The 25,989-nt window shown below is 36.7% G+C and overlaps 44 non-coding genes across 44 annotated transcripts; all 44 read right to left on the reverse strand.

Moving 5' to 3' along the window:
* Positions 1 to 196: 196 nt before the first annotated feature.
* Positions 197 to 269, reverse strand: TRNAR-CCU (transfer RNA arginine (anticodon CCU)). The gene has a single exon. It is a non-coding gene; the product is annotated as a tRNA-Arg (tRNA).
* A 1,592-nt stretch (positions 270 to 1,861) lies between these two features.
* TRNAR-CCU (transfer RNA arginine (anticodon CCU)) lies at positions 1,862 to 1,934 on the reverse strand. The gene has a single exon. It is a non-coding gene; the product is annotated as a tRNA-Arg (tRNA).
* Positions 1,935 to 2,527: 593 nt separating this feature from the next.
* On the reverse strand, positions 2,528 to 2,600 carry TRNAR-CCU (transfer RNA arginine (anticodon CCU)). Its single transcript has one exon. It is a non-coding gene; the product is annotated as a tRNA-Arg (tRNA).
* A 258-nt stretch (positions 2,601 to 2,858) lies between these two features.
* On the reverse strand, positions 2,859 to 2,931 carry TRNAR-CCU (transfer RNA arginine (anticodon CCU)). Its single transcript has one exon. It is a non-coding gene; the product is annotated as a tRNA-Arg (tRNA).
* Positions 2,932 to 3,191: 260 nt separating this feature from the next.
* Positions 3,192 to 3,264, reverse strand: TRNAR-CCU (transfer RNA arginine (anticodon CCU)). The gene has a single exon. It is a non-coding gene; the product is annotated as a tRNA-Arg (tRNA).
* A 593-nt stretch (positions 3,265 to 3,857) lies between these two features.
* TRNAR-CCU (transfer RNA arginine (anticodon CCU)) lies at positions 3,858 to 3,930 on the reverse strand. The gene has a single exon. It is a non-coding gene; the product is annotated as a tRNA-Arg (tRNA).
* Positions 3,931 to 4,523: 593 nt separating this feature from the next.
* On the reverse strand, positions 4,524 to 4,596 carry TRNAR-CCU (transfer RNA arginine (anticodon CCU)). Its single transcript has one exon. It is a non-coding gene; the product is annotated as a tRNA-Arg (tRNA).
* A 259-nt stretch (positions 4,597 to 4,855) lies between these two features.
* TRNAR-CCU (transfer RNA arginine (anticodon CCU)) lies at positions 4,856 to 4,928 on the reverse strand. The gene has a single exon. It is a non-coding gene; the product is annotated as a tRNA-Arg (tRNA).
* Positions 4,929 to 5,188: 260 nt separating this feature from the next.
* On the reverse strand, positions 5,189 to 5,261 carry TRNAR-CCU (transfer RNA arginine (anticodon CCU)). The gene has a single exon. It is a non-coding gene; the product is annotated as a tRNA-Arg (tRNA).
* A 1,259-nt stretch (positions 5,262 to 6,520) lies between these two features.
* TRNAR-CCU (transfer RNA arginine (anticodon CCU)) lies at positions 6,521 to 6,593 on the reverse strand. Its single transcript has one exon. It is a non-coding gene; the product is annotated as a tRNA-Arg (tRNA).
* A 1,260-nt stretch (positions 6,594 to 7,853) lies between these two features.
* TRNAR-CCU (transfer RNA arginine (anticodon CCU)) lies at positions 7,854 to 7,926 on the reverse strand. Its single transcript has one exon. It is a non-coding gene; the product is annotated as a tRNA-Arg (tRNA).
* A 262-nt stretch (positions 7,927 to 8,188) lies between these two features.
* Positions 8,189 to 8,261, reverse strand: TRNAR-CCU (transfer RNA arginine (anticodon CCU)). The gene has a single exon. It is a non-coding gene; the product is annotated as a tRNA-Arg (tRNA).
* A 1,264-nt stretch (positions 8,262 to 9,525) lies between these two features.
* On the reverse strand, positions 9,526 to 9,598 carry TRNAR-CCU (transfer RNA arginine (anticodon CCU)). The gene has a single exon. It is a non-coding gene; the product is annotated as a tRNA-Arg (tRNA).
* Positions 9,599 to 9,858: 260 nt separating this feature from the next.
* TRNAR-CCU (transfer RNA arginine (anticodon CCU)) lies at positions 9,859 to 9,931 on the reverse strand. Its single transcript has one exon. It is a non-coding gene; the product is annotated as a tRNA-Arg (tRNA).
* Positions 9,932 to 10,191: 260 nt separating this feature from the next.
* Positions 10,192 to 10,264, reverse strand: TRNAR-CCU (transfer RNA arginine (anticodon CCU)). Its single transcript has one exon. It is a non-coding gene; the product is annotated as a tRNA-Arg (tRNA).
* A 262-nt stretch (positions 10,265 to 10,526) lies between these two features.
* TRNAR-CCU (transfer RNA arginine (anticodon CCU)) lies at positions 10,527 to 10,599 on the reverse strand. The gene has a single exon. It is a non-coding gene; the product is annotated as a tRNA-Arg (tRNA).
* A 262-nt stretch (positions 10,600 to 10,861) lies between these two features.
* Positions 10,862 to 10,934, reverse strand: TRNAR-CCU (transfer RNA arginine (anticodon CCU)). Its single transcript has one exon. It is a non-coding gene; the product is annotated as a tRNA-Arg (tRNA).
* A 260-nt stretch (positions 10,935 to 11,194) lies between these two features.
* TRNAR-CCU (transfer RNA arginine (anticodon CCU)) lies at positions 11,195 to 11,267 on the reverse strand. Its single transcript has one exon. It is a non-coding gene; the product is annotated as a tRNA-Arg (tRNA).
* Positions 11,268 to 12,530: 1,263 nt separating this feature from the next.
* TRNAR-CCU (transfer RNA arginine (anticodon CCU)) lies at positions 12,531 to 12,603 on the reverse strand. Its single transcript has one exon. It is a non-coding gene; the product is annotated as a tRNA-Arg (tRNA).
* Positions 12,604 to 12,865: 262 nt separating this feature from the next.
* On the reverse strand, positions 12,866 to 12,938 carry TRNAR-CCU (transfer RNA arginine (anticodon CCU)). The gene has a single exon. It is a non-coding gene; the product is annotated as a tRNA-Arg (tRNA).
* A 260-nt stretch (positions 12,939 to 13,198) lies between these two features.
* TRNAR-CCU (transfer RNA arginine (anticodon CCU)) lies at positions 13,199 to 13,271 on the reverse strand. Its single transcript has one exon. It is a non-coding gene; the product is annotated as a tRNA-Arg (tRNA).
* A 262-nt stretch (positions 13,272 to 13,533) lies between these two features.
* Positions 13,534 to 13,606, reverse strand: TRNAR-CCU (transfer RNA arginine (anticodon CCU)). The gene has a single exon. It is a non-coding gene; the product is annotated as a tRNA-Arg (tRNA).
* A 262-nt stretch (positions 13,607 to 13,868) lies between these two features.
* TRNAR-CCU (transfer RNA arginine (anticodon CCU)) lies at positions 13,869 to 13,941 on the reverse strand. The gene has a single exon. It is a non-coding gene; the product is annotated as a tRNA-Arg (tRNA).
* Positions 13,942 to 15,205: 1,264 nt separating this feature from the next.
* On the reverse strand, positions 15,206 to 15,278 carry TRNAR-CCU (transfer RNA arginine (anticodon CCU)). The gene has a single exon. It is a non-coding gene; the product is annotated as a tRNA-Arg (tRNA).
* A 260-nt stretch (positions 15,279 to 15,538) lies between these two features.
* Positions 15,539 to 15,611, reverse strand: TRNAR-CCU (transfer RNA arginine (anticodon CCU)). The gene has a single exon. It is a non-coding gene; the product is annotated as a tRNA-Arg (tRNA).
* Positions 15,612 to 15,871: 260 nt separating this feature from the next.
* Positions 15,872 to 15,944, reverse strand: TRNAR-CCU (transfer RNA arginine (anticodon CCU)). The gene has a single exon. It is a non-coding gene; the product is annotated as a tRNA-Arg (tRNA).
* A 262-nt stretch (positions 15,945 to 16,206) lies between these two features.
* On the reverse strand, positions 16,207 to 16,279 carry TRNAR-CCU (transfer RNA arginine (anticodon CCU)). The gene has a single exon. It is a non-coding gene; the product is annotated as a tRNA-Arg (tRNA).
* Positions 16,280 to 16,541: 262 nt separating this feature from the next.
* On the reverse strand, positions 16,542 to 16,614 carry TRNAR-CCU (transfer RNA arginine (anticodon CCU)). The gene has a single exon. It is a non-coding gene; the product is annotated as a tRNA-Arg (tRNA).
* Positions 16,615 to 16,874: 260 nt separating this feature from the next.
* TRNAR-CCU (transfer RNA arginine (anticodon CCU)) lies at positions 16,875 to 16,947 on the reverse strand. The gene has a single exon. It is a non-coding gene; the product is annotated as a tRNA-Arg (tRNA).
* A 1,263-nt stretch (positions 16,948 to 18,210) lies between these two features.
* Positions 18,211 to 18,283, reverse strand: TRNAR-CCU (transfer RNA arginine (anticodon CCU)). The gene has a single exon. It is a non-coding gene; the product is annotated as a tRNA-Arg (tRNA).
* Positions 18,284 to 18,545: 262 nt separating this feature from the next.
* Positions 18,546 to 18,618, reverse strand: TRNAR-CCU (transfer RNA arginine (anticodon CCU)). Its single transcript has one exon. It is a non-coding gene; the product is annotated as a tRNA-Arg (tRNA).
* Positions 18,619 to 18,878: 260 nt separating this feature from the next.
* Positions 18,879 to 18,951, reverse strand: TRNAR-CCU (transfer RNA arginine (anticodon CCU)). Its single transcript has one exon. It is a non-coding gene; the product is annotated as a tRNA-Arg (tRNA).
* Positions 18,952 to 19,213: 262 nt separating this feature from the next.
* Positions 19,214 to 19,286, reverse strand: TRNAR-CCU (transfer RNA arginine (anticodon CCU)). The gene has a single exon. It is a non-coding gene; the product is annotated as a tRNA-Arg (tRNA).
* A 260-nt stretch (positions 19,287 to 19,546) lies between these two features.
* On the reverse strand, positions 19,547 to 19,619 carry TRNAR-CCU (transfer RNA arginine (anticodon CCU)). The gene has a single exon. It is a non-coding gene; the product is annotated as a tRNA-Arg (tRNA).
* Positions 19,620 to 20,877: 1,258 nt separating this feature from the next.
* On the reverse strand, positions 20,878 to 20,950 carry TRNAR-CCU (transfer RNA arginine (anticodon CCU)). Its single transcript has one exon. It is a non-coding gene; the product is annotated as a tRNA-Arg (tRNA).
* Positions 20,951 to 21,878: 928 nt separating this feature from the next.
* TRNAR-CCU (transfer RNA arginine (anticodon CCU)) lies at positions 21,879 to 21,951 on the reverse strand. The gene has a single exon. It is a non-coding gene; the product is annotated as a tRNA-Arg (tRNA).
* A 592-nt stretch (positions 21,952 to 22,543) lies between these two features.
* Positions 22,544 to 22,616, reverse strand: TRNAR-CCU (transfer RNA arginine (anticodon CCU)). Its single transcript has one exon. It is a non-coding gene; the product is annotated as a tRNA-Arg (tRNA).
* A 260-nt stretch (positions 22,617 to 22,876) lies between these two features.
* On the reverse strand, positions 22,877 to 22,949 carry TRNAR-CCU (transfer RNA arginine (anticodon CCU)). The gene has a single exon. It is a non-coding gene; the product is annotated as a tRNA-Arg (tRNA).
* Positions 22,950 to 23,209: 260 nt separating this feature from the next.
* On the reverse strand, positions 23,210 to 23,282 carry TRNAR-CCU (transfer RNA arginine (anticodon CCU)). Its single transcript has one exon. It is a non-coding gene; the product is annotated as a tRNA-Arg (tRNA).
* A 927-nt stretch (positions 23,283 to 24,209) lies between these two features.
* On the reverse strand, positions 24,210 to 24,282 carry TRNAR-CCU (transfer RNA arginine (anticodon CCU)). Its single transcript has one exon. It is a non-coding gene; the product is annotated as a tRNA-Arg (tRNA).
* A 262-nt stretch (positions 24,283 to 24,544) lies between these two features.
* TRNAR-CCU (transfer RNA arginine (anticodon CCU)) lies at positions 24,545 to 24,617 on the reverse strand. Its single transcript has one exon. It is a non-coding gene; the product is annotated as a tRNA-Arg (tRNA).
* Positions 24,618 to 24,877: 260 nt separating this feature from the next.
* On the reverse strand, positions 24,878 to 24,950 carry TRNAR-CCU (transfer RNA arginine (anticodon CCU)). The gene has a single exon. It is a non-coding gene; the product is annotated as a tRNA-Arg (tRNA).
* Positions 24,951 to 25,212: 262 nt separating this feature from the next.
* Positions 25,213 to 25,285, reverse strand: TRNAR-CCU (transfer RNA arginine (anticodon CCU)). Its single transcript has one exon. It is a non-coding gene; the product is annotated as a tRNA-Arg (tRNA).
* A 260-nt stretch (positions 25,286 to 25,545) lies between these two features.
* TRNAR-CCU (transfer RNA arginine (anticodon CCU)) lies at positions 25,546 to 25,618 on the reverse strand. The gene has a single exon. It is a non-coding gene; the product is annotated as a tRNA-Arg (tRNA).
* Positions 25,619 to 25,989: the final 371 nt, after the last annotated feature.

Below are 25,989 nucleotides of genomic sequence, written 5' to 3' on the forward strand. Positions count from 1 at the left end.
TTGGCTTTTACTGTCTCTAGAGAGGATTTGCACTTATCAAGGAATTATTAACTACTATTGGTTTAAAATAGTTAAATTGTTAGACAAGTTCTTTTGAGGTTCGGACTGTTCAAGTCCCCAATATAAGACAAGCATGAAATAACAATATTGTCTTGCTGTCTCAGAATTCCAAAAAAGGAAGAAAAAAATACTCATCTACCCACGGCGGGACTCGAACCCGCAATCCCCGGTTTAGGAAACCGATGCCTTATCCATTAGGCCACGCGGGCTTGACAAGATGGATAGAAAGAAAATAAAACTTACTATGGAGCACTTTTTAAATAAATTTGATTTTGGCTTTTACTGTCTCTAGAGAGGATTTGCACTTATCAAGGAATTATTAACTACTATTGATTTAAAATAGTTAAATTGTTAGACAAGTTCTTTTGAGGTTCGGACTGTTCAAGTCCCCAATATAACACAAGTATGAAATAACAATATTGTCTTGCTGTCTTAGAATTCCAGAAAAGGATGAAAAAAAATACTCATCTACCCACGGCGGGACACGATCCCGCAATCCCCGGTTTAGGAGACCGATGCCTTATCCATTAGGCCACGCGGGCTAGACAAGATGGATAGAAAGAAAATAAAACTTACTATGGAGCACTTTTTAAATAAATTTGATTTTGGCTTTTACTGTCTCTAGAGAGGATTTGCACTTATCAAGGAATTATTAACTACTATTGGTTTAAAATAGTTAAATTGTTAGACAAGTTCTTTTGAGGTTCGGACTGTTCAAGTCCATAATATAAGACAAGCATGAAATAACAATATTGTCTTGCTGTCTCAGAATTCCAAAAAATGATGAAACAAAATACTCATCTTCCCACGGTGGGACTCGAACCCGCAATCCCCGGTTTAGGAGACCGATGCCTTATCCATTAGGCCACGCGGGCTTGACAAGATGGATAGAAAGAAAATAAAACTTACTATGGAGCACTTTTAAAATAAATTTGATTTTGGCTTTTACTGTCTCTAGAGAGGATTTGCACTTATCAAGGAATTATTAACTACTATTGTTTAAAATAGTTAAATTGTTAGACAAGTTCTTTTGAGGTTCGGCCTGTTCAAGTCCCCAATATAAGACAAGCATGAAGTAACAATATTGTCTTGCTGTCTCAGAATTCCAAAAAAGGATGAAAAAAAAATACTCATCTACCCACGGCGGGACTCGTATCCGCAATCCCCGGTTTAGGAGACCGATGCGTTATCCATTAGGCCACGCGGGCTTGACAAGATGGATTGAAAGAAAATAAAACTTACTATGGAGCACTTTTTAAATAAATTTGATTTTGGCTTTTACTGTCTCTAGAGAGGATTTGCACTTATCAAGGAATTATTAACTACTATTGATTTAAAATAGTTAAATTGTTAGACAAGTTCTTTTGAGGTTCGGACTGTTCAAGTCCCCAATATAACACAAGCATGAAATAACAATATTGTCTTGCTGTCTTAGAATTCCAAAAAAGGATGAAAAAAAATACTCATCTACCCACGGCGGGACTCGATCCAGCAATCCCCGGTTTAGGAGACCGATGCCTTATCCATTAGGCCACGCGGGCTAGACAAGATGGATAGAAAGAAAATAAAACTTACTATGGAGCACTTTTTAAATAAATTTGATTTTGGCTTTTACTATCTCTAGAGAGGATTTGCACTTATCAAGGAATTATTAACTACTATTGGTTTAAAATAGTTAAATTGTTAGACAAGTTCTTTTGAGGTTCGGACTGTTCAAGTCCCCAATATAAGACAAGCATGAAATAACAATATTGTCTTGCTGTCTCAGAATTCCAAAAAAGGAAGAAAAAAAATACTCATCTACCCACGGCGGGACTCGAACCCGCAATCCCCGGTTTAGGAGACCGATGCCTTATCCATTAGGCCACGAGGGCTTGACAAGATGGATAGAAAGAAAATAAAACTTACTATGGAGCACTTTTTAAATAAATTTGATTTTGGCTTTTACTGTCTCTAGAGAGGATTTGCACTTATCAAGGAATTATTAACTACTATTGATTTTAAATAGTTAAATTGTTAGACAAGTTCTTTTGAGGTTCGGACTGTTCAAGTCCCCAATATAACACAAGTATGAAATAACAATATTGTCTTGCTGTCTTAGAATTCCAGAAAAGGATGAAAAAAAATACTCATCTACCCACGGCGGGACTCGATCCAGCAATCCCCGGTTTAGGAGACCGATGCCTTATCCATTAGGCCACGCGGGCTAGACAAGATGGATAGAAAGAAAATAAAACTTACTATGGAGCACTTTTTAAATAAATTTGATTTTGGCTTTTACTATCTCTAGAGAGGATTTGCACTTATCAAGGAATTATTAACTACTATTGGTTTAAAATAGTTAAATTGTTAGACAAGTTCTTTTGAGGTTCGGACTGTTCAAGTCCCCAATATAAGACAAGCATGAAATAACAATATTGTCTTGCTGTCTCAGAATTCCAAAAAAGGAAGAAAAAAAATACTCATCTACCCACGGCGGGACTCGAACCCGCAATCCCCGGTTTAGGAGACCGATGCCTTATCCATTAGGCCACGCGGGCTTGACAAGATGGATAGAAAGAAAATAAAACTTACTATGGAGCACTTTTTAAATAAATTTGATTTTGGCTTTTACTGTCTCTAGAGAGGATTTGCACTTATCAAGGAATTATTAACTACTATTGATTTTAAATAGTTAAATTGTTAGACAAGTTCTTTTGAGGTTCGGACTGTTCAAGTCCCCAATATAACACAAGTATGAAATAACAATATTGTCTTGCTGTCTTAGAATTCCAAAAAAGGATGAAAAAATACTCATCTACCCACGGCGGGACTCGATCCCGCAATCCCCGGTTTAGGAGACCGATGCCTTATCCATTAGGCCACGCGGGCTAGACAAGATGGATAGAAAGAAAATAAAACTTACTATGGAGCACTTTTTAAATAAATTTGATTTTGGCTTTTACTGTCTCTAGAGAGGATTTGCACTTATCAAGGAATTATTAACTACTATTGGTTTAAAATAGTTAAATTGTTAGACAAGTTCTTTTGAGGTTCGGACTGTTCAAGTCCCCAATATAAGACAAGCATGAAATAACAATATTGTCTTGCTTTCTCAGAATTCCAAAAAATGATGAAACAAAATACTCATCTTCCCACGGTGGGACTCGAACCCACAATCCCCGGTTTAGGAGACCGATGCCTTATCCATTAGGCCACGTGGGCTTGACAAGATGGATAGAAAGAAAATAAAACTTACTATGGAGCACTTTTAAAATAAATTTGATTTTGGCTTTTACTGTCTCTAGAGAGGATTTGCACTTATCTAGGAATTATTAACTACTATTGTTTAAAATAGTTAAATTGTTAGACAAGTTCTTTTGAGGTTCGGCCTGTTCAAGTCCCCAATATAAGACAAGCATGAAGTAACAATATTGTCTTGCTGTCTCAGAATTCCAAAAAAGGATGAAAAAAAGATACTCATCTACCCACGGCGGGACACGTACCCGCAATCCCCGGTTTAGGAGATCGATGCGTTATCCATTAGGCCACGCGGGCTTGACAAGATGGATTGAAAGAAAATAAAACTTACTATGGAGCACTTTTTAAATAAATTTGATTTTGGCTTTTACTGTCTCTAGAGAGGATTTGCACTTATCAAGGAATTATTAACTACTATTGATTTAAAATAGTTAAATTGTTAGACAAGTTCTTTTGAGGTTCGGACTGATCAAGTCCCCAATATAACACAAGCATGAAATAACAATATTGTCTTGCTGTCTTAGAATTCCAAAAAAGGATGAAAAAAAATACTCATCTACCCACGGCGGGACTCGATCCCGCAATCCCCGGTTTAGGAGACCGATGCCTTATCCATTAGGCCACGCGGGCTAGACAAGATGGATAGAAAGAAAATAAAACTTACTATGGAGCACTTTTTAAATAAATTTGATTTTGGCTTTTACTATCTCTAGAGAGGATTTGCACTTATCAAGGAATTATTAACTACTATTGGATTAAAATAGTTAAATTGTAAGACAAGTTCTTTTGAGGTTCGGCCTGTTCAAGTCCCCAATATAAGACAAGCATGAAATAACAATATTGTCATGCTGTCTCAGAATTCCAAAAAAGGATGAAAAAAAATACTAATCTTCCCAAGGCGGGACTCGAACCCGCAATCCCCGGTTTAGGAGACCGATGCCTTATCCATTAGGCCACGCGGGTTTGACAAAATGGATAGAAAGAGAATAAAACTTACTATGGAGCACTTTTTAAATAAATTTGATTTTTGCTTTTACTGTCTCTAGAGAGGATTTGCACTTATCAAGGAATTATTAACTACTATTGGTTTAAAATAGTTAAATTGTTAGACAAGTTCTTTTGAGGTTCGGACTGTTCAAGTCCCCAATATAAGACAAGCATGAAATAACAATATTGTCTTGCTGTCTTAGAATTCCAAAAAAGGATGAAAAAAAATACTCATCTACCCACGGCGGGACTCGATCCCGCAATCCCCGGTTTAGGAGACCGATGCCTTATCCATTAGGCCACGCGGGCTAGAGAAGATGGATAGAAAGAAAATAAAACTTACTATGGAGCACTTTTTAAATAAATTTGATTTTGGCTTTTACTGTCTCTAGAGAGGATTTGTACTTATCAAGGAATTATTAACTACTATTGGTTTAAAATAGTTAAATTGTTAGACAAGTTCTTTTGAGGTTCGGACTGTTCAAGTCCCCAATATAAGACAAGCATGAAATAACAATATTGTCTTGCTGTCTCAGAATTCCAAAAAAGGAAGAAAAAAATACTCATCTACCCACGGCGGGACTCGAACCCGCAATCCCCGGTTTAGGAGACCGATGCCTTATCCATTAGGCCACGCGGACTTGACAAGATGGATAGAAAGAAAATAAAACTTACTATGGAGCACTTTTTAAATAAATTTGATTTTGGCTTTTACTGTCTCTAGAGAGGATTTGCACTTATCAAGGAATTATTAACTACTATTGATTTAAAATAGTTAAATTGTTAGACAAGTTCTTTTGAGGTTCGGACTGTTCAAGTCCCCAATATAACACAAGTATGAAATAACAATATTGTCTTGCTGTCTTAGAATTCCAGAAAAGGATGAAAAAAAATACTCATCTACCCACGGCGGGACTCGATCCCGCAATCCCCGGTTTAGGAGACCGATGCCTTATCCATTAGGCCACGCGGGCTAGAAAAGATGGATAGAAAGAAAATAAAACTTACTATGGAGAACTTTTTAAATAAATTTGATTTTGGCTTTTACTGTCTCTAGAGAGGATTTGCACTTATCAAGGAATTATTAACTACTATTGGTTTAAAATAGTTAAATTGTTAGACAAGTTCTTTTGAGGTTCGGACTGTTCAAGTCCATAATATAAGACAAGCATGAAATAACAATATTGTCTTGCTGTCTCAGAATTCCAAAAAATGATGAAACAAAATACTCATCTTCCCACGGTGGGACTCGATCCCGCAATCCCCGGTTTAGGAGACCGATGCCTCATCCATTAGGCCACGCGGGCTTGACAAGATGGATAGAAAGAAAATAAAACTTACTATGGAGCACTTTTAAAATAAATTTGATTTTGGCTTTTACTGTCTCTAGAGAGGATTTGCACTTATCAAGGAATTATTAACTACTATTGTTTAAAATAGTTAAATTGTTAGACAAGTTCTTTTGAGGTTCGGCCTGTTCAAGTTCCCAATATAAGACAAGCATGAAGTAACAATATTGTCTTGCTGTCTCAGAATTCCAAAAAAGGATGAAAAAAAAATACTCATCTACCCACGGCGGGACTCGTATCCGCAATCCCCGGTTTAGGAGACCGATGCGTTATCCATTAGGCCACGCGGGCTTGACAAGATGGATTGAAAGAAAATAAAACTTACTATGGAGCACTTTTTAAATAAATTTGATTTTGGCTTTTACTGTCTCTAGAGAGGATTTGCACTTATCAAGGAATTATTAACTACTATTGATTTAAAATAGTTAAATTGTTAGACAAGTTCTTTTGAGGTTCGGACTGTTCAAGTCCCCAATATAACACAAGCATTAAATAACAATATTGTCTTGCTGTCTTAGAATTCCAAAAAAGGATGAAAAAAAATACTCATCTACCCACGGCGGGACTCGATCCAGCAATCCCCGGTTTAGGAGACCGATGCCTTATCCATTAGGCCACGCGGGCTAGACAAGATGGATAGAAAGAAAATAAAACTTACTATGGAGCACTTTTTAAATAAATTTGATTTTGGCTTTTACTATCTCTAGAGAGGATTTGCACTTATCAAGGAATTATTAACTACTATTGGTTTAAAATAGTTAAATTGTTAGACAAGTTCTTTTGAGGTTCGGACTGTTCAAGTCCCCAATATAAGACAAGCATGAAATAACAATATTGTCTTGCTGTCTCAGAATTCCAAAAAAGGAAGAAAAAAAATACTCATCTACCCACGGCGGGACTCGAACCCGCAATCCCCGGTTTAGGAGACCGATGCCTTATCCATTAGGCCACGCGGGCTTGACAAGATGGATAGAAAGAAAATAAAACTTACTATGGAGCACTTTTTAAATAAATTTGATTTTGGCTTTTACTGTCTCTAGAGAGGATTTGCACTTATCTAGGAATTATTAACTACTATTGTTTAAAATAGTTAAATTGTTAGACAAGTTCTTTTGAGGTTCGGCCTGTTCAAGTCCCCAATATAAGACAAGTATGAAATAACAATATTGTCTTGCTGTCTTAGAATTCCAAAAAAGGATGAAAAAAAGATACTCATCTACCCACGGCGGGACACGTACCCGCAATCCCCGGTTTAGGAGATCGATGCGTTATCCATTAGGCCACGCGGGCTTGACAAGATGGATTGAAAGAAAATAAAACTTACTATGGAGCACTTTTTAAATAAATTTGATTTTGGCTTTTACTGTCTCTAGAGAGGATTTGCACTTATCAAGGAATTATTAACCACTATTGATTTAAAATAGTTAAATTGTTAGACAAGTTCTTTTGAGGTTCGGACTGATCAAGTCCCCAATATAACACAAGCATGAAATAACAATATTGTCTTGCTGTCTTAGAATTCCAAAAAAGGATGAAAAAAAAATACTCATCTACCCTCGGCGGGACTCGATCCCGCAATCCCCGGTTTAGGAAACCGATGCCTTATCCATTAGGCCACGCGGGCTAGACAAGATGGATAGAAAGAAAATAAAACTTACTATGGAGCACTTTTTAAATAAATTTGATTTTGGCTTTTACTATCTCTAGAGAGGATTTGCACATATCAAGGAATTATTAACTACTATTGGATTAAAATAGTTAAATTGTAAGACAAGTTCTTTTGAGGTTCGGCCTGTTCAAGTCCCCAATATAAGACAAGCATGAAGTAACAATATTGTCTTGCTGTCTCAGAATTCCAAAAAAGGATGAAAAAAAATACTCATCTACCCACGGCGGGACTCGTACCCGCAATCCCCGGTTTAGGAGATCGATGCGTTATCCATTAGGCCACGCGGGCTTGACAAGATGGATAGAAAGAAAATAAAACTTACTATGGAGCACTTTTTAAATAAATTTGATTTTGGCTTTTACTGTCTCTAGAGAGGATTTGCACTTATCAAGGAATTATTAACTACTATTGGTTTAAAATAGTTAAATTGTTAGACAAGTTCTTTTGAGGTTCGGACTGTTCAAGTCCCCAATATAAGACAAGCATGAAATAACAATATTGTCTTGCTGTCTCAGAATTCTAAAAAAGGATGAAACAAAATACTCATCCACCCACGGCGGGACTCGAACCCGCAATCCCCGGTTTAGGAGACCGATGCCTTATCCATTTGGCCACGCGGGCTTGACAAGATGGATAGAAAGAAAATAAAACTTACTATGGAGCACTTTTTAAATAAATTTGATTTTGGCTTTTACTGTCTCTAGAGAGGATTTGCACTTAACAAGGAATTATTAACTACTATTGGTTTAAAATAGTTAAATTGTTAGGCAAGTTCTTTCGAGGTTCGGACTGTACAAGTCCCCAAAATAAGACAAACATGAAATAACAATATTCTCTTGCTGTCACAGAATTCTAAAGAATGATGAAAAAAATAACACTCATCTATCCACGGCGGGACTCGAACCCGCAATCCCCGGTTTAGGAGACCGTTGCCTTATCAATTAGGCCACGCGGGCTTGACAAGATGGATAGAAAGAAAATAAAACTTACTATGGAGCACTTTTTAAATAAATTTTATTTTGGCTTTTACTGTCTCTAGAGAGGATTTGCACTTATCAAGCAATTATTAACTACTATTGGTTTAAAATAGTTAAATTGTTAGACAAGTTCTTTCAAGTTTCGGACTGTACAAGTCCTCAATATAAGACAAACATGAAATAACAATATTTTCTTGCTGTCACAGAATTCCAAAGAATGATAAAAAAATAACACTCATCTATCCATGGCGGGACTCGAACCCGCAATCCCCGGTTTAGGAGACCGATGCCTTATCCATTAGGCGTCGCGGGCTTGACAAGATGGATAGAAAGAAAATAAAACTTACTATGGAGCACTTTTTAAATAAATTTGATTTTGGCTTTTACTGTCTCTAGAGAGGATTTGCACTTATCAAGGAATTATTAACTACTATTGGTTTAAAATAGTTAAATTGTTAGACAAGTTCTTTCGAGGTTCGGACAGTACAAGTCCCCATTATAAGACAAACATGAAATAACAATATTCTCTTGCTGTCACAGAATTCCAAAGAATGATAAAAAAAATAACACTAATCTATCCACGGCGGGACTCGAACCCGCAATCCCCAGTTTAGGAGACCGATGCCTTATCCATTAGGCCACGCGGGCTTGACAAGATGGATAGAAAGAAAATAAAACTTACTATGGAGCACTTTTTAAATAAATTTGATTTTGGCTTTTTCTGTCTCTAGAGAGGATTTGCTCTTATCAAGGAATTATTAACTACTATTGGATTAAAATAGTTAAATTGTTAGACAAGTTCTTTTGAGGTTCGGACTGTTCAAGTCCCCAATATAAGACAAGCATGAAATAACAATATTGTCTTGCTGTCTCAGAATTCCAAAAAAGGATGAAAAAAAATACTCGTCTACCCACGGCGGGACTCTAACCCGCAATCCCCGGTTTAGGAGACCGATGCCTTATCCATTAGGCCACGCGCGCTTGACAAGATGGATAGAAAGAAAATAAAACTTACTATGGAGCACTTTTTAAATAAATTTGATTTTGGCTTTTACTGTCTCTAGAGAGGATTTGCACTTAACAAGGAATTATTAACTACTATTGGTTTAAAATAGTTAAATTGTTAGGCAAGTTCTTTCGAGGTTCGGACTGTACAAGTCCCCAAAATAAGACAAACATGAAATAACAATATTCTCTTGCTGTCACAGAATTCCAAAGAATGATGAAAAAAATAACACTCATCTATCCACGGCGGGACTCGAACCCGCAATCCCCGGTTTAGGAGACCGATGCCTTATCCATTAGGCCACGCGGGCTTGAAAAGATGGATATAAAGAAAATAAAACTTACTATGGAGCTCTTTTTAAATAAATTTGATTTTGGCTTTTACTGTCTCTAGAGAGGATTTGCACTTATCAAGGAATTATTAACTACTATTGGTTTAAAATAGTTAAATTGTTAGACAAGTTCTTTTGAGGTTCGGACTGTTCAAGTCCCCAATATAAGACAAGCATGAAATAACAATATTGTCTTGCTGTCTCAGAATTCCAAAAAATGATGAAACAAAATACTCATATACCCACGGTGGGACTCGAACCCGCAATCCCCGGTTTAGGAGACCGATGCCTTATCCATTAGGCCACGCGGGCTTGACAAGATGGATAGAAAGAAAATAAAACTTACTATGGAGCACTTTTTAAATAAATTTGATTTTGGCTTTTACTGTCTCTAGAGAGGATTTGCACTTATCAAGGAATTATTAACTACTATTGGGTTAAAATAGTTAAATTGTTAGACAAGTTCTTTTGAGGTTCGGACTGTTCAAGTCCCCAATATAAGACAAGCATGAAATAACAATATTGTCTTGCTGTCTCAGAATTCCAAAAAATGATGAAACAAAATACTCATCTACCCACGGCGGGACTCGAACCCGCAATCCCCGGTTTAGGAGACCGATGCCTTATCCATTAGGCCACGCGGGCTTGAAAAGATGGATATAAAGAAAATAAAACTTACTATGGAGCACTTTTTAAATAAATTTGATTTTGGCTTTTACTGTCTCTAGAGAGGATTTGCACTTATCAAGGAATTATTAACTACTATTGGTTTAAAATATTTAAATTGTTAGACAAGTTCTTTCGAGGTTCGGACTGTACAAGTCCCCAAAATAAGACAAACATGAAATAACAATATTCTCTTGCTGTCACAGAATTCCAAAGAATGATAAAAAAAATAACACTCATCTATCCACGGCGGGACTCGAACCCGCAATCCCCGGTTTAGGAGACCGATGCCTTATCCATTAGGCCACGCGGGCTTGACAAGATGGATAGAAAGAAAATAAAACTTACTATGGAGCACTTTTTAAATAAATTTGATTTTGGCTTTTACTGTCTCTAGAGAGGATTTGCACTTAACAAGGAATTATTAACTACTATTGGTTTAAAATAGTTAAATTGTTAGGCAAGTTCTTTCGAGGTTCGGACTGTACAAGTCCCCAAAATAAGACAAACATGAAATAACAATATTCTCTTGCTGTCACAGAATTCCAAAGAATGATGAAAAAAATAACACTCATCTATCCACGGCGGGACTCGAACCCGCAATCCCCGGTTTAGGAGACCGATGCCTTATCCATTAGGCCACGCGGGCTTGGAAAGATGGATATAAAGAAAATAAAACTTACTATGGAGCACTTTTTAAATAAATTTGATTTTGGCTTTTACTGTCTCAAGAGAGGATTTGCACTTATCAAGGAATTATTAACTACTATTGGTTTAAAATAGTTAAATTGTTACACAAGTTCTTTTGAGGTTCGGACTGTTCAAGTCCCCAATATAAGACAAGCATGAAATAACAATATTGTCTTGCTGTCTCAGAATTCCAAAAAAGGAAGAAAAAAAATACTCATCTACCCACGGCGGGACTCGAACCCGCAATCCCCGGTTTAGGAGACCGATGCCTTATCCATTAGGCCACGCGGGCTTGACAAGATGGATAGAAAGAAAATAAAACTTACTATGGAGCACTTTTTAAATAGATTTGATTTTGGCTTTTACTGTTTCTAGAGAGGATTTGCACTTATCAAGGAATTATTAACTACTATTGGTTTAAAATAGTTAAATTGTTAGACAAGTTCTTTTGAGGTTCGGACTGTTCAAGTCCCAAATATAAGACAAGCATGAAATAACAATATTGTCTTGCTGTCTCAGAATTCCAAAAAAGGATGAAAAAAAATACTCATCTACCCACGGCGGGACTCGAACCCGCAATCCCCGGTTTAGGAGACCGATGCCTTATCCTTTAGGCCACACGCGCTTGTCAAGATGGATAGAAAGAAAATAAAACTTACTATGGAGCACTTTTTAAATAAATTTGATATTGGCTTTTACTGTCTCTAGAGAGGATTTGCACTTATCAAGGAATTATTAACTACTATTGGTTTAAAATAGTTAAATTGTTAGAAAAGTTCTTTTGAGGTTCGGACTGTTCAAGTCCCCAATATAAGACAAGCATGAAATAACAATATTGTCTTGCTGTCTCAGAATTCCAAAAAATGATGAAAAAAAATACTCATCTACCCACGGCGGGACTCGAACCCGCAATCCTCTGTTCAGGAGACCGATGCCTTATACATTAGGCCACGCGGGCTTGACAAGAAGGATAGAAAAAAAAAATAAAACTTACTGTGGAGCACTTTTTAAATAAATTTGATATTGGCTTTTACAGTCTCTAGAGAAGATTTGCACTCATCAAGGAATTATTAACTGCTATTGGTTTAAAATAGTTAAATTGTTAGACAAGTTCTTTTGAGGTTCTGACAGTACAAGTCCCCAATATAAGACAAACATGAAATAACAATATTCTCTTGCTGTCACAGAATTCCAAAGAATGATAAAAAAAATAACACTCATCTATCCACGGCGGGACTCGAACCCGCAATCCCCGGTTTAGGAGACCGATGCCTTATCCATTAGGCCACGCGCGCTTGACAAGATGGATAGAAAGAAAATAAAACTTACTATGGAGCACTTTTTAAATAAATTTGATTTTGGCTTTTACTGTCTCTAGAGAGGATTTGCACTTATCAAGGAATTATTAACTACTATTGGTTTAAAATAGTTAAATTGTTAGACAAGTTCTTTTGAGGTTCGGACTGTTCAAGTCCCCAATATAAGACAAGCATGAAATAACAATATTGTCTTGCTGTCTCAGAATTCCAAAAAATGATGAAACAAAATACTCATCTACCCACGGCGGGACTCGAACCCGCAATCCCCGGTTTAGGAGACCGATGCCTTATCCATTAGGCCACGCGGGCTTGACAAGATGGATAGAAAGAAAATAAAACTTACTATGGAGCACTTTTTAAATAAATTTGATTTTGGCTTTTACTGTCTCTAGAGAGGATTTGCACTTAACAAGGAATTATTAACTACTATTGGTTTAAAATAGTTAAATTGTTAGGCAAGTTCTTTCGAGGTTCGGACTGTACAAGTCCCCAAAATAAGACAAACATGAAATAACAATATTCTCTTGCTGTCACAGAATTCCAAAGAATGATGAAAAAAATAACACTCATCTATCCACGGCGGGACTCGAACCCGCAATCCCCGGTTTAGGAGACCGATGCCTTATCCATTAGGCCACGCGGGCTTGAAAAGATGGATATAAAGAAAATAAAACTTACTATGGAGCACTTTTTAAATAAATTTGATTTTGGCTTTTACTGTCTCAAGAGAGGATTTGCACTTATCAAGGAATTATTAACTACTATTGGTTTAAAATAGTTAAATTGTTAGACAAGTTCTTTTGAGGTTCGGACTGTTCAAGTCCCCAATATAAGACAAGCATGAAATAACAATATTGTCTTGCTGTCACAGAATTCCAAAAAATGATGAAACAAAATACTCATCTACCCACGGCGGGACTCGAACCCGCAATCCCCGGTTTAGGAGACCGATGCCTTATCCATTAGGCCACGCGGGCTTGACAAGATGGATAGAAAGAAAATAAAACTTACTATGGAGCACTTTTTAAATAAATTTGATTTTGGCTTTTACTGTCTCTAGAGAGGATTTGCACTTAACAAGGAATTATTAACTACTATTGGTTTAAAATAGTTAAATTGTTAGGCAAGTTCTTTCGAGGTTCGGACTGTACAAGTCCCCAAAATAAGACAAACATGAAATAACAATATTCTCTTGCTGTCACAGAATTCCAAAGAATGATGAAAAAAATAACACTCATCTATCCACGGCGGGACTCGAACCCGCAATCCCCGGTTTAGGAGACCGATGCCTTATCCATTAGGCCACGCGGGCTTGAAAAGATGGATATAAAGAAAATAAAACTTACTATGGAGCACTTTTTAAATAAATTTGATTTTGGCTTTTACTGTCTCTAGAGAGGATTTGCACTTAACAAGGAATTATTAACTACTATTGGTTTAAAATAGTTAAATTGTTAGGCAAGTTCTTTCGAGGTTCGGACTGTACAAGTCCCCAAAATAAGACAAACATGAAATAACAATATTCTCTTGCTGTCACAGAATTCTAAAGAATGATGAAAAAAATAACACTCATCTATCCACGGCGGGACTCGAACCCGCAATCCCCGGTTTAGGAGACCGTTGCCTTATCAATTAGGCCACGCGGGCTTGACAAGATGGATAGAAAGAAAATAAAACTTACTATGGAGCACTTTTTAAATAAATTTTATTTTGGCTTTTACTGTCTCTAGAGAGGATTTGCACTTATCAAGCAATTATTAACTACTATTGGTTTAAAATAGTTAAATTGTTAGACAAGTTCTTTCAAGTTTCGGACTGTACAAGTCCTCAATATAAGACAAACATGAAATAACAATATTTTCTTGCTGTCACAGAATTCCAAAGAATGATAAAAAAATAACACTCATCTATCCATGGCGGGACTCGAACCCGCAATCCCCGGTTTAGGAGACCGATGCCTTATCCATTAGGCGTCGCGGGCTTGACAAGATGGATAGAAAGAAAATAAAACTTACTATGGAGCACTTTTTAAATAAATTTGATTTTGGCTTTTACTGTCTCTAGAGAGGATTTGCACTTATCAAGGAATTATTAACTACTATTGGTTTAAAATAGTTAAATTGTTAGACAAGTTCTTTCGAGGTTCGGACAGTACAAGTCCCCATTATAAGACAAACATGAAATAACAATATTCTCTTGCTGTCACAGAATTCCAAAGAATGATAAAAAAAATAACAATAATCTATCCACGGCGGGACTCGAACCCGCAATCCCCAGTTTAGGAGACCGATGCCTTATCCATTAGGCCACGCGGGCTTGACAAGATGGATAGAAAGAAAATAAAACTTACTATGGAGCACTTTTTAAATAAATTTGATTTTGGCTTTTTCTGTCTCTAGAGAGGATTTGCTCTTATCAAGGAATTATTAACTACTATTGGATTAAAATAGTTAAATTGTTAGACAAGTTCTTTTGAGGTTCGGACTGTTCAAGTCCCCAATATAAGACAAGCATGAAATAACAATATTGTCTTGCTGTCTCAGAATTCCAAAAAAGGATGAAAAAAAATACTCGTCTACCCACGGCGGGACTCTAACCCGCAATCCCCGGTTTAGGAGACCGATGCCTTATCCATTAGGCCACGCGCGCTTGACAAGATGGATAGAAAGAAAATAAAACTTACTATGGAGCACTTTTTAAATAAATTTGATTTTGGCTTTTACTGTCTCTAGAGAGGATTTGCACTTAACAAGGAATTATTAACTACTATTGGTTTAAAATAGTTAAATTGTTAGGCAAGTTCTTTCGAGGTTCGGACTGTACAAGTCCCCAAAATAAGACAAACATGAAATAACAATATTCTCTTGCTGTCACAGAATTCCAAAGAATGATGAAAAAAATAACACTCATCTATCCACGGCGGGACTCGAACCCGCAATCCCCGGTTTAGGAGACCGATGCCTTATCCATTAGGCCACGCGGGCTTGAAAAGATGGATATAAAGAAAATAAAACTTACTATGGAGCTCTTTTTAAATAAATTTGATTTTGGCTTTTACTGTCTCTAGAGAGGATTTGCACTTATCAAGGAATTATTAACTACTATTGGTTTAAAATAGTTAAATTGTTAGACAAGTTCTTTTGAGGTTCGGACTGTTCAAGTCCCCAATATAAGACAAGCATGAAATAACAATATTGTCTTGCTGTCTCAGAATTCCAAAAAATGATGAAACAAAATACTCATATACCCACGGTGGGACTCGAACCCGCAATCCCCGGTTTAGGAGACCGATGCCTTATCCATTAGGCCACGCGGGCTTGACAAGATGGATAGAAAGAAAATAAAACTTACTATGGAGCACTTTTTAAATAAATTTGATTTTGGCTTTTACTGTCTCTAGAGAGGATTTGCACTTATCAAGGAATTATTAACTACTATTGGGTTAAAATAGTTAAATTGTTAGACAAGTTCTTTTGAGGTTCGGACTGTTCAAGTCCCCAATATAAGACAAGCATGAAATAACAATATTGTCTTGCTGTCTCAGAATTCCAAAAAATGATGAAACAAAATACTCATCTACCCACGGCGGGACTCGAACCCGCAATCCCCGGTTTAGGAGACCGATGCCTTATCCATTAGGCCACGCGGGCTTGAAAAGATGGATATAAAGAAAATAAAACTTACTATGGAGCACTTTTTAAATAAATTTGATTTTGGCTTTTACTGTCTCTAGAGAGGATTTGCACTTATCAAGGAATTATTAACTACTATTGGTTTAAAATATTTAAATTGTTAGACAAGTTCTTTCGAGGTTCGGACTGTACAAGTCCCCAAAATAAGACAAACATGAAATAACAATATTCTCTTGCTGTCACAGAATTCCAAAGAATGATAAAAAAAATAACACTCATCTATCCACGGCGGGACTCGAACCCGCAATCCCCGGTTTAGGAGACCGATGCCTTATCCATTAGGCCACGCGGGCTTGACAAGATGGATAGAAAGAAAATAAAACTTACTATGGAGCACTTTTTAAATAAATTTGATTTTGGCTTTTACTGTCTCTAGAGAGGATTTGCACTTAACAAGGAATTATTAACTACTATTGGTTTAAAATAGTTAAATTGTTAGGCAAGTTCTTTCGAGGTTCGGACTGTACAAGTCCCCAAAATAAGACAAACATGAAATAACAATATTCTCTTGCTGTCACAGAATTCCAAAGAATGATGAAAAAAATAACACTCATCTATCCACGGCGGGACTCGAACCCGCAATCCCCGGTTTAGGAGACCGATGCCTTATCCATTAGGCCACGCGGGCTTGGAAAGATGGATATAAAGAAAATAAAACTTACTATGGAGCACTTTTTAAATAAATTTGATTTTGGCTTTTACTGTCTCAAGAGAGGATTTGCACTTATCAAGGAATTATTAACTACTATTGGTTTAAAATAGTTAAATTGTTACACAAGTTCTTTTGAGGTTCGGACTGTTCAAGTCCCCAATATAAGACAAGCATGAAATAACAATATTGTCTTGCTGTCTCAGAATTCCAAAAAAGGAAGAAAAAAAATACTCATCTACCCACGGCGGGACTCGAACCCGCAATCCCCGGTTTAGGAGACCGATGCCTTATCCATTAGGCCACGCGGGCTTGACAAGATGGATAGAAAGAAAATAAAACTTACTATGGAGCACTTTTTAAATAGATTTGATTTTGGCTTTTACTGTTTCTAGAGAGGATTTGCACTTATCAAGGAATTATTAACTACTATTGGTTTAAAATAGTTAAATTGTTAGACAAGTTCTTTTGAGGTTCGGACTGTTCAAGTCCCAAATATAAGACAAGCATGAAATAACAATATTGTCTTGCTGTCTCAGAATTCCAAAAAAGGATGAAAAAAAATACTCATCTACCCACGGCGGGACTCGAACCCGCAATCCCCGGTTTAGGAGACCGATGCCTTATCCTTTAGGCCACACGCGCTTGTCAAGATGGATAGAAAGAAAATAAAACTTACTATGGAGCACTTTTTAAATAAATTTGATATTGGCTTTTACTGTCTCTAGAGAGGATTTGCACTTATCAAGGAATTATTAACTACTATTGGTTTAAAATAGTTAAATTGTTAGAAAAGTTCTTTTGAGGTTCGGACTGTTCAAGTCCCCAATATAAGACAAGCATGAAATAACAATATTGTCTTGCTGTCTCAGAATTCCAAAAAATGATGAAAAAAAATACTCATCTACCCACGGCGGGACTCGAACCCGCAATCCTCTGTTCAGGAGACCGATGCCTTATACATTAGGCCACGCGGGCTTGACAAGAAGGATAGAAAAAAAAAATAAAACTTACTGTGGAGCACTTTTTAAATAAATTTGATATTGGCTTTTACAGTCTCTAGAGAAGATTTGCACTCATCAAGGAATTATTAACTGCTATTGGTTTAAAATAGTTAAATTGTTAGACAAGTTCTTTTGAGGTTCTGACAGTACAAGTCCCCAATATAAGACAAACATGAAATAACAATATTCTCTTGCTGTCACAGAATTCCAAAGAATGATAAAAAAAATAACACTCATCTATCCACGGCGGGACTCGAACCCGCAATCCCCGGTTTAGGAGACCGATGCCTTATCCATTAGGCCACGCGCGCTTGACAAGATGGATAGAAAGAAAATAAAACTTACTATGGAGCACTTTTTAAATAAATTTGATTTTGGCTTTTACTGTCTCTAGAGAGGATTTGCACTTATCAAGGAATTATTAACTACTATTGGTTTAAAATAGTTAAATTGTTAGACAAGTTCTTTTGAGGTTCGGACTGTTCAAGTCCCCAATATAAGACAAGCATGAAATAACAATATTGTCTTGCTGTCTCAGAATTCCAAAAAATGATGAAACAAAATACTCATCTACCCACGGCGGGACTCGAACCCGCAATCCCCGGTTTAGGAGACCGATGCCTTATCCATTAGGCCACGCGGGCTTGACAAGATGGATAGAAAGAAAATAAAACTTACTATGGAGCACTTTTTAAATAAATTTGATTTTGGCTTTTACTGTCTCTAGAGAGGATTTGCACTTAACAAGGAATTATTAACTACTATTGGTTTAAAATAGTTAAATTGTTAGGCAAGTTCTTTCGAGGTTCGGACTGTACAAGTCCCCAAAATAAGACAAACATGAAATAACAATATTCTCTTGCTGTCACAGAATTCCAAAGAATGATGAAAAAAATAACACTCATCTATCCACGGCGGGACTCGAACCCGCAATCCCCGGTTTAGGAGACCGATGCCTTATCCATTAGGCCACGCGGGCTTGAAAAGATGGATATAAAGAAAATAAAACTTACTATGGAGCACTTTTTAAATAAATTTGATTTTGGCTTTTACTGTCTCAAGAGAGGATTTGCACTTATCAAGGAATTATTAACTACTATTGGTTTAAAATAGTTAAATTGTTAGACAAGTTCTTTTGAGGTTCGGACTGTTCAAGTCCCCAATATAAGACAAGCATGAAATAACAATATTGTCTTGCTGTCACAGAATTCCAAAAAATGATGAAACAAAATACTCATCTACCCACGGCGGGACTCGAACCCGCAATCCCCGGTTTAGGAGACCGATGCCTTATCCATTAGGCCACGCGGGCTTGACAAGATGGATAGAAAGAAAATAAAACTTACTATGGAGCACTTTTTAAATAAATTTGATTTTGGCTTTTACTGTCTCTAGAGAGGATTTGCACTTAACAAGGAATTATTAACTACTATTGGTTTAAAATAGTTAAATTGTTAGGCAAGTTCTTTCGAGGTTCGGACTGTACAAGTCCCCAAAATAAGACAAACATGAAATAACAATATTCTCTTGCTGTCACAGAATTCCAAAGAATGATGAAAAAAATAACACTCATCTATCCACGGCGGGACTCGAACCCGCAATCCCCGGTTTAGGAGACCGATGCCTTATCCATTAGGCCACGCGGGCTTGAAAAGATGGATATAAAGAAAATAAAACTTACTATGGAGCACTTTTTAAATAAATTTGATTTTGGCTTTTACTGTCTCTAGAGAGGATTTGCACTTATCAAGGAATTATTAACTACTATTGGTTTAAAATAGTTAAATTGTTAGACAAGTTCTTTTGAGGTTCGGACTGTTCAAGTCCCCAATATAAGACAAGCATAAAATAACAATATTGTCTTGCTGTCTCAGATTTCTAAAAAATGATGAAAAAAAGTACTCATCTACCCACGGCGGGACTCGAACCCGCAATCCTTCGTTTAGGAGACCGATGCCTTATCCATTAGGCCACGCGGGCTTGACAAGATGAATAGAAAGAAAATAAAACTTACTATGGAGCACTTTTTAAATAACTTTGATTTTGGCTTTTACTGTCTCTTGAGAGGATTAGCTCTTATCAAAGAATTATTAACTGCTATTGGTTTAAAATAGTTAAATTGTTAGACAAGTTCTTTTGAGGTTCGGACTGTTCAAGTCCCAAATACAAGACAAGCATGAAATAACAATATTGTCTTGCTGTCTCAGAATTCCAAAAAAGGATGAAAAAAAATACTCATCTACCCACGGCGGGACTCGAACCCGCAATCCCCGGTTTAGGAGACCGATGCCTTATCCTTTAGGCCACACGCGCTTGGCAAGATGGATAGAAAGAAAATAAAACTTACTATGGAGCACTTTTTAAATAAATTTGATATTGGCTTTTACTGTCTCTTGAGGATTTGCACTTATCAAGGAATTATTAACTACTATTGGTTTAAAATAGTTAAATTGTTAGAAAAGTTCTTTTGAGGTTCGGACTGTTCAAGTCCCCAATATAAGACAAGCATGAAATAACAATATTGTCTTGCTGTCTCAGAATTCCAAAAAATGATGAAAAAAAATACTCATCTATCCACGGCGGGACTCGAACCCGCAATCCTCTGTTTAGGAGACCGATGCCTTATACATTAGGCCACGCGGGCTTGACAAGAAGGATAGAAAAAAAAATAAAACTTACTGTGGAGCACTTTTTAAATAAATTTGATATTGGCTTTTACAGTCTCTAGAGAAGATTTGCACTCATCAAGGAATTATTAACTGCTATTGGTTTAAAATAGTTAAATTGTTAGACAAGTTCTTTTGAGGTTCGGACAGTACAAGTCCCCAATATAAGACAAACATGAAATAACAATATTGTCTTGCTGTCTCAGAATTCCAAAAAAGGATGAAAAAAAATACTCGTCTACCCACGGCGGGACTCTAACCCGCAATCCCCGGTTTAGGAGACCGATGCCTTATCCATTAGGCCACGCGCGCTTGACAAGATGGATAGAAAGAAAATAAAACTTACTATGGAGCACTTTTTAAATAAATTTGATTTTGGCTTTTACTGTCTCTAGAGAGGATTTGCACTTATCAGGGAATTATTAACTACTATTGGTTTAAAATAGTTAAATTGTTAGACAAGTTCTTTTGAGGTTCGGACTGTTCAAGTCCCCAATATAAGACAAGCATGAAATAACAATATTGTCTTGCTGTCTCAGAATTCAAAAAAATGATGAAACAAAATACTCATCTACCCACGGCGGGACTCGAACCCGCAATCCCCGGTTTAGGAGACCGATGCCTTATCCATTAGGCCACGCGGGCTTGACAAGATGGATAGAAAGAAAATAAAACTTACTATGGAGCACTTTTTAAATAAATTTGATTTTGGCTTTTACTGTCTCTAGAGAGGATTTGCACTTAACAAGGAATTATTAACTACTATTGGTTTAAAATAGTTAAATTGTTAGGCAAGTTCTTTCGAGGTTCGGACTGTACAAGTCCCCAAAATAAGACAAACATGAAATAACAATATTCTCTTGCTGTCACAGAATTCCAAAGAATGATGAAAAAAATAACACTCATCTATCCACGGCGGGACTCGAACCCGCAATCCCCGGTTTAGGAGACCGATGTCTTATCCATTAGGCCACGCGGGCTTGCAAAGATGGATATAAAGAAAATAAAACTTACTATGGAGCACTTTTTAAATAAATTTGATTTTGGCTTTTACTGTCTCTAGAGAGGATTTGCACTTATCAAGGAATTATTAACTACTATTGGTTTAAAATAGTTAAATTTTTAGACAAGTTCTTTTGAGGTTCGGACTGTTCAAGTCCCCAATATAAGACAAGCATAAAATAACAATATTGTCTTGCTGTCTCAGATTTCTAAAAAATGATGAAAAAAAGTACTCATCTACCCACGGCGGGACTCGAACCCGCAATCCTTCGTTTAGGAGACCGATGCCTTATCCATTAGGCCAAGCGGGCTTGACAAGATGAATAGAAAGAAAATAAAACTTACTATGGAGCACTTTTTAAATAACTTTGATTTTGGCTTTTACTGTCCCTTGAGAGGATTAGCTCTTATCAAAGAATTATTAACTGCTATTGGTTTAAAATAGTTAAATTGTTAGACAAGTTCTTTTGAGTTTCGGACTGTTCAAGTCCAAAATATTAGACAAGCATGAAATAACAATATTGTCTTGCTGTCTCAGAATTCCAAAAAATGATGAAAAAAAATACTCATCTACCCACGGCGGGACTCGAACCCGCAATCCTCTGTTTAGGAGACCGATGCCTTATCCATTAGGCCACGCGGGCTTGACAAGATGGATAGAAAGAAAATAAAACTTAGTATGGTGCACTTTTTAAATAAATTTGATTTTGGCTTTTACTGTCTCTTGAGAGGATTTGCACTTATCAAGGAATTATTAACTGCTATTGGTTTAAAATAGTTAAATTGTTAGACAAGTTCCTTTGAGGTTCGGACTGTTCAAGTCCCCAATATAAGACAAGCATGAAATAACAGTACTGTCCTTCAGTCTCAGAATTCCAAAAAGTGATGAAAAAAAGTACTCATCTACCCACGGCGGGACACGAACCCGCAATCCCCGGGTTAGGAGACCGATGCCTTATCCACTAGGCCACGCGGGCTTGATAAGATGGATAGAAAGAAAATAAAACTTACTATGGAGCACTTTTTAAATAAATTTGATTTTGGCTTTTACTGTCTCAAGAGAGGATTTGCACTTATCAAGGAATTATTATCTTCTATTGGTTTAAAATAGTTAAATTGTTAGACAAGTTCTTTTGAGGTTCGGACTGTTCAAGTCCCCAATATAAGACAAGCATGAAATAACAATATTGTCTTGCTGTCTCAGAATTCCAAAAAATTATGAAAAAAGTACTCATCTACCCACGGCGGGACTCGAACCCGCAATCCCCGGTTTAGGAGACCGATGCCTTATCCATTAGGCCACGCGGGCTTGACAAGATGGATAGAAAGAAAATAAAACTTACTATGGAGCACTTTTTAAATAAATTTGATTTTGGCTTTTACTGTCTCTAGAGAGGATTTGCACTTATCAAGGAATTATTAACTTCTATTGGTTTAAAATAGTTAAATTGTTAGACAAGTTCTTTTGAGGTTCGGACTGTTCAAGTCCCCAATATAAGACAAGCATGAAATAACAATATTGTCTTGCTGTCTCAGAATTCCAAAAAATGATGAAAAAAAATACTCATCTACCCACGGCGGGACTCGAACCCGCAATCCTTCGTTTAGGAGACCGATGCCTTATCCATTAGGCCACGCGGGCTTGACAAGATGAATAGAAAGAAAATAAAACTTACTATGGAGCACTTTTTAAATAACTTTGATTTTGGCTTTTACTGTCTCTTGAGAGGATTAGCACTTATCAAAGAATTATTAACTGCTTTTGGTTTAAAATAGTTAAATTGTTAGACAAGTTCTTTTGAGGTTCGGACTGTTCAAGTTCCCAATATAAGACAAGCATGAATTAACAATAATGCCTTGCTGTCTCAGAATTTCAAAAAATGATGAAAAAAAATACTCATCTACACACGGCGGGACTCGAACCCGCAATCCCCGGTTTAGGAGACCGATGCCTTATCCATTAGGCCACGCGGGCTTGAAAAGATGGATATAAAGAAAATAAAACTTACTATGGAGCACTTTTTAAATAAATTTGATTTTGGCTTTTACTGTCTCTAGAGAGGATTTGCACTTATCAAGGAATTATTAACTACTATTGGTTTAAAATAGTTAAATTGTTAGACAAGTTCTTTTGAGGTTCGGACTGTTCAAGTCCCCAATATAAGACAAGCATAAAATAACAATATTGTCTTGCTGTCTCAGATTTCTAAAAAATGATGAAAAAAAGTACTCATCCACCCACGGCGGGACTCGAACCCGCAATCCTTCGTTTAGGAGACCGATGCCTTATCCATTAGGCCACGCGGGCTTGACAAGATGAATAGAAAGAAAATAAAACTTACTATGGAGCACATTTTAAATAACTTTGATTTTGGCTTTTACTGTCTCTTGAGAGGATTAGCTCTTATCAAAGAATTATTAACTGCTATTGGTTTAAAATAGTTAAATTGTTAGACAAGTTCTTTTGAGTTTCGGACTGTTCAAGTCCAAAATATTAGACAAGCATGAAATAACAATATTGTCTTGCTGTCTCAGAATTCCAAAAAATGATGAAAAAAAATACTCATCTACCCACGGCGGGACTCGAACCCGCAATCCTCTGTTTAGGAGACCGATGCCTTATACATTAGGCCACGCGGGCTTGACAAGAAGGATAGAAAAAAAAATAAAACTTACTGTGGAGCACTTTTTAAATAAATTTGATATTGGCTTTTACAGTCTCTAGAGAAGATTTGCACTCATCAAGGAATTATTAACTGCTATTGGTTTAAAATAGTTAAATTGTTAGACAAGATCTTTTGAGGTTCGGACTGTTCAAGTCCCCAATATAAGACAAGCATGAAATAACAATACTGTCCTGCAGTCTCAGAATTCCAAAAAGTGATGAAAAAAAGTACTCATCTACCCACGGCGGGACACGAACCCGCAATCCCCGGTTTAGGAGACCGATGCCTTATCCACTAGGCCACGCGGGCTTGACAAGATGGATAGAAAGAAAATAAAACTTACTATGGAGCACTTTTTAAATAAATTTGATTTTGGCTTTTACTGTCTCTAGAGAGGATTTGCACTTAACAAGGAATTATTAACTACTATTGGTTTAAAATAGTTAAATTGTTAGGCAAGTTCTTTCGAGGTTCGGACTGTACAAGTCCCCAAAATAAGACAAACATGAAATAACAATATTCTCTTGCTGTCACAGAATTCCAAAGAATGATGAAAAAAATAACACTCATCTATCCACGGCGGGACTCGAACCCGCAATCCCCGGTTTAGGAGACCGATGCCTTATCCATTAGGCCACGCGGGCTTGAAAAGATGGATATAAAGAAAATAAAACTTACTATGGAGCACTTTTTAAATAAATTTGATTTTGGCTTTTACTGTCTCAAGAGAGGATTTGCACTTATCAAGGAATTATTAACTACTATTGGTTTAAAATAGTTAAATTGTTAGACAAGTTCTTTTGAGGTTCGGACTGTTCAAGTCCCCAATATAAGACAAGCATGAAATAACAATATTGTCTTGCTGTCACAGAATTCCAAAAAATGATGAAACAAAATACTCATCTACCCACGGCGGGACTCGAACCCGCAATCCCCGGTTTAGGAGACCGATGCCTTATCCATTAGGCCACGCGGGCTTGACAAGATGGATAGAAAGAAAATAAAACTTACTATGGAGCACTTTTTAAATAAATTTGATTTTGGCTTTTACTGTCTCTAGAGAGGATTTGCACTTAACAAGGAATTATTAACTACTATTGGTTTAAAATAGTTAAATTGTTAGGCAAGTTCTTTCGAGGTTCGGACTGTACAAGTCCCCAAAATAAGACAAACATGAAATAACAATATTCTCTTGCTGTCACAGAATTCCAAAGAATGATGAAAAAAATAACACTCATCTATCCACGGCGGGACTCGAACCCGCAATCCCCGGTTTAGGAGACCGATGCCTTATCCATTAGGCCACGCGGGCTTGAAAAGATGGATATAAAGAAAATAAAACTTACTATGGAGCACTTTTTAAATAAATTTGATTTTGGCTTTTACTGTCTCTAGAGAGGATTTGCACTTATCAAGGAATTATTAACTACTATTGGTTTAAAATAGTTAAATTGTTAGACAAGTTCTTTTGAGGTTCGGACTGTTCAAGTCCCCAATATAAGACAAGCATAAAATAACAATATTGTCTTGCTGTCTCAGATTTCTAAAAAATGATGAAAAAAAGTACTCATCTACCCACGGCGGGACTCGAACCCGCAATCCTTCGTTTAGGAGACCGATGCCTTATCCATTAGGCCACGCGGGCTTGACAAGATGAATAGAAAGAAAATAAAACTTACTATGGAGCACTTTTTAAATAACTTTGATTTTGGCTTTTACTGTCTCTTGAGAGGATTAGCTCTTATCAAAGAATTATTAACTGCTATTGGTTTAAAATAGTTAAATTGTTAGACAAGTTCTTTTGAGGTTCGGACTGTTCAAGTCCCAAATATAAGACAAGCATGAAATAACAATATTGTCTTGCTGTCTCAGAATTCCAAAAAAGGATGAAAAAAAATACTCATCTACCCACGGCGGGACTCGAACCCGCAATCCCCGGTTTAGGAGACCGATGCCTTATCCTTTAGGCCACACGCGCTTGGCAAGATGGATAGAAAGAAAATAAAACTTACTATG

This window comes from Parasteatoda tepidariorum, chromosome 6, assembly GCF_982258835.1.
Source record: "Parasteatoda tepidariorum strain Cologne lab strain chromosome 6, Ptep-v5.0, whole genome shotgun sequence".
In the NCBI taxonomy this organism is placed as follows: domain Eukaryota; kingdom Metazoa; phylum Arthropoda; class Arachnida; order Araneae; family Theridiidae; genus Parasteatoda; species Parasteatoda tepidariorum.